At 38.4% G+C, this 8,482-nt stretch overlaps 1 pseudogene; it reads right to left on the reverse strand.

The window, feature by feature from the left end:
* Window positions 1-3,680: 3,680 nt before the first annotated feature.
* Window positions 3,681-4,196, reverse strand: LOC122750969 (annotated as a pseudogene).
* Between the last annotated feature and the right edge of the window lie 4,286 nt (window positions 4,197-8,482).

An 8,482-nucleotide genomic window follows, 5' to 3' on the forward strand; every position in this document is an offset into this window, starting at 1 on the left:
CTATAGAGAAAGCAGCATTTTAAAAAAATGTCTTCTTGGTATTGTTCTAACTTCAAGAAAAATATTAAGAAATGAATAATAATATCTTCCCACATGTCAAGTCTCTCTAAAAGGCTTTGCTTGTTTTCTGAAGAATCATTGGATATTTTCTCAGAACAGTTTGTCAGTCATGGCTTTTTTAAAATTTACTTATTTTTTTTCCACCATATTTTGCTTTGTACCTCAGTTCAGAGTGATTAATGAAAAAGGAGACTTGAAGTTTCCCAAAAGCAAACTAGTGTGCAATCCCCTTGCTTAAATATCAACCCCACTCCTTGTCCATCTCCACTGTGTTTGCCAAATATAGATATTGTTGGATAAGCTCTATAGGGTGTCCATTCAAATGTATGTTGAAATCTGATACATTTTTCATTCGCTTGGTGTTTGCTATGTTGATGGGCAAGCCAAACATATTTAAATAATTACATTGTTTCAGGATGATCTGCATTTTCCTGGGTCTTGGTGCAATCAGAACAATGCATTCCAGAAAGAGGACCATCTGGATGACCTCATGAAAGACAGACCATCCCTTTCTGACCTAGTATGTGCTCTGGATCTCCTCTGTCACAGTGGTAAATAATTTGGGGTGAGCATACATCTTCCTCTTTCATACTTTGCTTGATGTTCATTATTAGAGAGGCAATATAATTGATATAGAGCCTGCAGAGGAAAACTTGGTTTAAGAACTAACTATGGCATAGTGGCTATGTGATCTTGGGCAAGTGCTCTAGGAAACTAAAACCATTAGCTGTAGAAAAAGTGATGATTTACAATGGTATGGGGAGTTTTTTCATATGGGAATTACTAATATCATTGAAATCAAAGATCCATATCTCTATCCTGATGATCATTATCTGAGGGTCACTGAGCAGCCATTCAACAAGCATTTAGTAAGCATTTACTATATGTCAAGCACTGTGCCAAGAATTGGGAACACAAAGAAACTCCAAAAAAAAAAATTTCCCTGCTCTTAAGGAACTAAAATTTGATTGGGGGAGACAACATGCAAATGATTATATACTAAGAAGATAAATGCAGTGTAAATGAAAGGTAATTTCTGAGGGAAGGCACTAAGAATAGAAGCACACAGGAGTTGTCTAAGTATTTGAAGGGCTGTCACTTGCAAGAAGTGGTGGCTATATAAAAGGAGAGAGGGGACCTTATATATATATACATATACATATACATATACATATACATATACATATCATATACATATACATATATATAAAAGAGATGGTAAGAAGGAAGAATCAATAGGACTTGGCAACAGATTGGATATGGAATGTGGTGAAAGAACATGAAAAGTCATGGAGTACATCCTCATAAAGATTCTGTATAGATAGGAGATTAGGTATATAGATCAGTAGTATTAATGTTCTCTGAGCTGCCTTTTTCAGTATTAATAAGGTCCCATTTTTTAACATAAATTAGGTATATTGGTCTTCTTCAGAGATTTTATATACCATATATATATGTATATATATATATATGTATATGCAGAGAGTCAAATCCAACTAATTTTCCCACTTAAGTTCTCTTTGGTGCCATTTCTATATCTTCTATAAACATAACTGGGACCATGATGTTATGGTTCATGTCTAATTCTTCTATGATTCATGATGAAGAAAGCAGTTTGTAAAAATTATTTCTGTAAATCTTTTCCATTTTTATTCTGTTTGTAGGTTTCCTGACATTTTCATTTTAGGTGTCCTTGGGATAACTTCTCTTAGCTGGATGCCTTGCCTTGCTTTTTTAAACTGCTTTTACCCTCATTGTTTCTCTCAGTTTTATGAGATGATATTACTCAAAATTATCTGTTGCCCTTCTTCATAATATTTTTTTTTTTAGTGAGGTGATTGGGGTTAAGTGACTTGCCCAGGGTCACACAGCTAGTAAGTGTTAAATGTCCGAGGCCGGATTTGAACTCAAGTACTCCTGACTCCAGGGCCGGTGCTCTATCCACTGTGCCACCTAGCCGCCCCTCTTCATAATATTTTACAAACAAGTTTACATTATATTCTAGTGTTGCCTTTGGCAGCCATCTCTTTTCATTTGTCAAGTGAGTCAGTTTGCTGACTAAAGAAATTTCTGGGTTGTTTGGTCTCCTTGTCGTGGCAATTAATTTCTATTAGTTAAACTCCTGGATAAAATTATTATTATCTCAATGAAATTATTATTGTTATAGTTAAATTATTATTAACCCCCCCCCATCGTAGCTTTAAAATGCTATGACTGTACTCTTCCAAGACAAAATACAGTCCATACTATGGATGATATTATAGCTTATCACAAGCAGTTTGAAAGAAAGTCTTTACATTAGTTTTTTTGCTCTGGACTTGTCCAAAAAAATAGGAAGAGAATACTGTAGGATGAATTATGGTTAGGATCATATTAGAATAGGAATAAGAGGCATAAAAATAATCATCATCATAATGACTATCAAATACAAAATGCTCTGTTTGTCATTGAAAGTCTTTTACAACCTAGCCCTCTCCTACCTCTGCAGTCAGTCATCTTACACCTTAGTCCTTGACATGTACTCTTTAATCCAGTGACACTTGCCTCCCGGATGTTCCACAAGCAAGACACTTCATCTCTCAGCTCTAGACAGTGTCTCTGGCTGTAATCATGCCTGGAATGCTCTTCTCCACTATGACTACTGACCTCCCTGACTTTAAGTCCCAACGAAAATCCCATCTTCTACTGGAAGACTTCCCCAATTCCACTTAATTCCAGTGTTTCCCCTCTGTTAATTATTTCCTATCAATCCTGCACATAATTTGCATTGTATATATTTGTTTGCATGTTGTCTCCCCAATTAGTCTCTAAGCTCCTTGAGGGTAGGGATTATCTTTTGCCTTTTTTGTGTCCTCAGTGTTTAGTGCCTGGTACATGTTATCCTTTAAATAAATGTTTCTTTATTTAATTAACAACAACAACAGACAATAACAAAACAATATAATAACAGAGGCATCTAGGTGGCACAGTGGATAGAGCACTGGGTCTGAAGTGAAGAAGGCCTTTGTTCAAATCCAGCCTCAGATGCTTGCTATCTATGAGACCTGGGCGACTCATTTAACCTGTTAACCTCAGTTTTCTCAACTGTAAAATGGAGATAAGAGAAGTAGTAGAAGAAGTAGAAGTAGTAGTATTAGTAATTCATAATACAATACTGCATTGTAGATTATTCCATGTTATCCAGACTGGCTTGAAAGAAAGTTTAGCCATTTGCTCAGGCTTTCTTCAATAAAGAAAATAGGGTTGGATGAATTACTATTTTTATAACTACTCTAGGACAAGATCAAACTAAAATAGGTCTGAGAGATTTAATAGTAATATAGTTTAATTTTTCAATACTTTTGTGGTTTTGTCAATACCCGTTCTTTATATGTGATTCTTGACCATGTGCTTTCATAGAGCATGCAAAGAACTAACCAAAGTGCTGAACAGCTTTTTTTTTTAAACATTGCATGGGTTCCAGTAGAGCTTAGGAGCTTGGGACATCTCTCTCTGTCTCTCCCTCTGTCTCTCTCTATCTTTCTCTGTCTCAGTCTGTCTCTCTATCTCTGTCTCTCTGTAGAGAGTCAGTTTTATTCTTTATTGTGGGCCCCATTCGGCTTCGCATGAGGCTGCTCCTCCTAGTTGTGCTTCAGGCTCAGCCTCTCAAACAGGTATTCTCCCAACCCTGAATGGGGGGTCGGCCTGTACGTGACCAGGGTGGTCAGGTAGTTGCCCAGGCGCTTCAGCAGCTTCACCTCCTCACCCAGGTAGTGGCTCTCCAGGAAGTCGCAGAGGTGTGGATCCCCTTGGCTGGAGCCCAGGGTGTGAGGCTTCAGGAGGGCCTGCTTCAGGCCCTTCTCCAGACTCAGAGCAGCCTCCATGGCATTCAAGCTGCGGCCTCACTCACAGCGTGGAGGAGGACTCGGCCCCCACGTTGGTTCTGCAGCCGCATAAAGCCCTCGGCGCCCTCACGTTTATCCTTCGCCAGGTCACAGGAAAAATACAACACCCCCGGCAGAGCGACATTGTCCCGGTCAAAATAGAAACCCAGGAACAGGTAGGAGCAGGAGGCCTTCAGGTAGAGGTTGACCAGGCGGTCACGCGGCCTGGGCCTCGGAGGAGAAGTTTTGGCGGATCTGGAAGATGGAGCTCATGGCACCGACGGCAACGGAAGGAGTCCAGGAACTGTTTGGTCCCGGAAGCCAGGGGCACATGGTCCCGGAGGCAGACAGTCTCGAAAACGGGGTTCGGGTAGTCCCAGGGGCTGCCGGGCTGCAGAAGGGTGAAGATCTAACGTGAGGGGAGCCGGGGGAACCCCTAGTCTGTTCTGTCCAAACACTGTTGAAGCAAGAACCAGAGCTGGGTGACGAGGTCTGATGGGCCACCTCTTACCCCTCTATTTCTTATTACATGACTAATCCATATTCTTCTCCAGTCATACATTCTCTGGGTAACAGATGTGACCCCATTTCCTGGGGACAGGTAATGACTGAATATATATTGCCACCTACTCATGCCCTCTGTTACCCTTTAGAACATGGTCAGCATTGATTCCTGACAGACCATGATGTTCTACGAATCACAAAATCCTATTGTAATGCTTTATTACAGAGCCTGGATTCCCAAAGGCTCTGCCAGTGTATAGTAAGCCTTAGCATATACTAGCAAGTTGTGAAAGCTTCAGTTATAAAGCTGGTGAAAGATATAGTTTGTTGTTGCTGCTGCTGTTGTTTTAAACAACCCACAGACAAACTTGTCACCAGTAGGTTAATTATAATTTGATCAATTCTTTGGCCATGGAAACCCAATGGATGATGACATTAATAATGATGTTGATATTGTTGGTGATGATGATAGGTCCTGAGAGTGATCACTATCATCATAGTGATGGTGGTGGTGGTGGCTTACATTTGTCTAGTTCAGAGGTTCTTAATGTGGAGCTGTTCAGACTGAAGTCCTTGAGCATTCCTAATGTCCTCCAAAAGGGACAACATCACTTCAGTCCCTTGAACTCAGAACTGGAATTAGCTATTCATAAGCAGAGGTGGAAAAAAGCCGCTATTCACTCACATCCTTATTTTAGGATGGGCTAGACACTTGAACTATTTTTGTACAATCTTCATATGTTGATAGCTTAATGCCCAAATCATGCAAAAGCCATAGTACTTGATCTCAGTTCTCTTAGCAGCAAAATGGATTTTGCCATTCTATAGTGGTTGGCAAATGACTTGAGGCAAGAAATGATTTTAATATGGTTTCATTTTGTGACAGCACTGGTCACATATATGAGCTTCTTCTGACATTAGGATGACTCAGACCATCTAACCCTGACCAGTTGAAACTTGATTGCCTTTCATGCTTGAAGAGGACCATGACATTGGAGTGATGTCATGAGTTGAAGTAAATCGGATTTTTTTAGTGAGGCAGGGCTGTGCAAAGTCACCAGCCCCACTCTCTCCTTCAGAGCCATCTGAGTCCAGTAGCAATATACATTATCAGGACAAATGGAGATGGCCCTGGATGTTTGAGGCAATTGAGGTTAAGTGACTTGCCCATGGTCATACAGCTAGTACACATCTGAGGTGATATTTGAATTCAGGTCCTCCCAACTTCAGGGCCAGTGCTCTATCTACTGCACCCCCTAGCTGCTCCACCAGATGAAACTAGATTGAGCTGGTTTCCCCATATTTGGCTAGTTCTTTTGTAGCTAAGTGCTGTATTGCATGTAATAGACACATATTGCTCAATTTGATTGTGCTTTTAATTCATTATTTTTCCATATAAATATTTTATTATTTTCCAGTTAAATTTAGAGATAGTTCTCAACATGTTTTTATAAGATTTCTAGTTTCAAATTTTTCTCCCTCCCTCCCTTCCCTACCCCCTCCCCAAGACAGCAGGTAATCTGATATAGGTTATATATATACAATAACATTAAACATATTTCTGCATGTCATGTTGTGAGAGAATCAAAGCAAAAAGGAAAAACATCAAAAAAGAAAAACAACAACAAAAACAATAAAAATTGTATGGTTTCATCTGCATCCAGATTTTTTTTTCTTTCTTTTTCTTTCTTTCTTTCTTTTTTTTTTTTTTGGTGAGGCAATTGGGGTTAAGTGACTTGCCCAGGGTCACACAGCTAGTAAGTATTAAGTGTCTGAGGTCAGATTTGAACTCAGGTCCTCCTGAATCCAGGGCCTGTGCTCTATCCACTGCGCCACTTAGCTGCCCCTCTGCATCCAGATTCAATAGTTCTTTATCTCTGGATTTGGAGAGCATTTTCCATCATTAGCCCTTTGGAACTATATTGGGCCATTGTACTGCTGAAAAGAATCAAGTCTATCACAGTTGATAAACACACAATGTTGTTCATACTGTGTACAATGTTCTCCTGGTTCTGCTCATGTCACTCATCATCAGATCATGCAAGTCCTTCCAGGTTTCTCTGAAATCTGCCTCTTCAGTGCTTCTTCTTCTTTTTTTTTTTTTTAGTAAGGCAATTGGGGTTAAGTGACTTGCCCAGGGTCACACAGCTAGTAAGTGTTAAGTGTCTGAGGCCGGATTTGAACTCAGGTACTCCTGAATCCAGGGCCAGTGCTCTATCCACTGCGCCATCTAGCTGCCCCTCTCTTCAGTGCTTCTTACAGCACAATATTATTCCATTACATTCATATACCACAACTTGTTCAGCCATTCCCCAATTGATGGGCATCCCCTCAACTTCCAATTCCTTGCCACCACAAAAAGAGAAGCTATAAATAATTTTATAAATGTGGGTCTTGCCCCCTTTTTTATTATCTCTTTGGGGAAAAGACCTAATAGTGTTATTGCTGGGTCAAAGGGTATGGACAGCTTTATAGCCTTTTGGGCATAGTTCCAAATTGCTCTCCAGAATGGTTGGATCAGTTCACATCTCCACCAACAATGCATTAGTGTTCCAATTTTTCCACAGCTTCTCCAACATTTATTATTTTCCTTTTTTGTCATATTAGCCAATCTGATAGGTGTCAGGTGATACCTCAGAGTTGTTTTAATTTGCATCTCTCTCATCAATAGTGATTTAGAGCATTCTTTCATATGGCCATAGATAGCTTTGATTTCTTCATCAGAAAACTGCATGTTTATATCTTTTGACCATTTCTCAATTGGGGAATGACTTGGATTCTTATAAATTTGATTTAGTTCTTGATATATTTTAGAAATGAGACTTTTATCAGAAGTACTGGCTATAAAAATTGTTTCCAAGTTTTCTGTCTCATTCTAATGTTGGCTGCAATGCTTCTGTTTGTACAAAACCTTTTTAATTTAATGTAATCAAAATCATCCATTTTGCATTTTATAATATTCTCTATCTCTTGTTTGGTCATAAACTGTTCTCCTTTCCAAAGATCTGAGAGGTACACTATTCCTTCTCCTAATTTACCTATGGTATCACCTTTTATGTCTAAATCATGTACCCATTTTGATCTTATTTTAGTATAAAGTATAAGATGTTGGTCTATGCCTAGTTTGGGCCATAGTCTTTTCCAGTTTTCCCAGCAGTTTTTGTCAAATACTGAGTTCCTATCCCAGAAGCTAGAGTCTTTGGATTTATCACACAATACATTACTAAAGTCATTTACTACTGTGTCTCCTATGCCTAACCTATTCCATTGATCCTCAACTCTATTTCTTTGCCCGTACAAGATAGTTTTGATGACTGCCACTTTATAGTAAAGCTGCAGATTTGGTACAGATAGCCCACTTTCCTGTGAATTTTTTTTCATTATTTCCCTGGATATTCTTGACCTTTTGTTTTTCCAGATGAATTTTATTATTTTTTCTAGCTCTATAAAATAATTTTTAGGTAGTTTGATTGGTTTGTCACTAAATAAGTAAATTAATTTAGGTGGAATTGTAATTTTTATTATATTAGATCAGCCTATCCATGAGCAATTGATTTTTTTCCAATTATTTATATCTGATTTGATATTCATGAAAAGTGTTTTGTAATTGTGTTCATAGAGTTCCTGGGTTTGTCTTGGCAAGTGGACTCCCAATTATTTTATATTATCTACTGTTACTTTAAATGGAATTTCTCTTTCTACCTCTAGCTGCTGGACTTTGTTAATCACGTATAGAAATGCTGATGATTTATGCAGATTTATTTTATATCCTGTTACTTTGCTAAAGTTGTTAATTGTTTCAAGTAATTTTTTAGTAGATACTCTAAGTATACCATCATATCATCTGCAAAGAGTGATAGTTTTGTTTCCTCCTTGCCTATTGTAATTCCTTTAATTCCTTTTTCTTCTCTGATTGCTAAAGCTAATATTTCTAGTACAATGTTAAATAATAGAGGTGATAATGGAAATCCCTCTTTCACCCCAATCTTATTGGGAAGGCCTCCAACTTATCTCTATTACATATAATACTTACAGATGGTTTTAGGTAAATACTG

The sequence above is a fragment of the Dromiciops gliroides genome, chromosome 3 (genome assembly GCF_019393635.1).
Source record: "Dromiciops gliroides isolate mDroGli1 chromosome 3, mDroGli1.pri, whole genome shotgun sequence".
Lineage (NCBI taxonomy): Eukaryota > Metazoa > Chordata > Mammalia > Microbiotheria > Microbiotheriidae > Dromiciops > Dromiciops gliroides.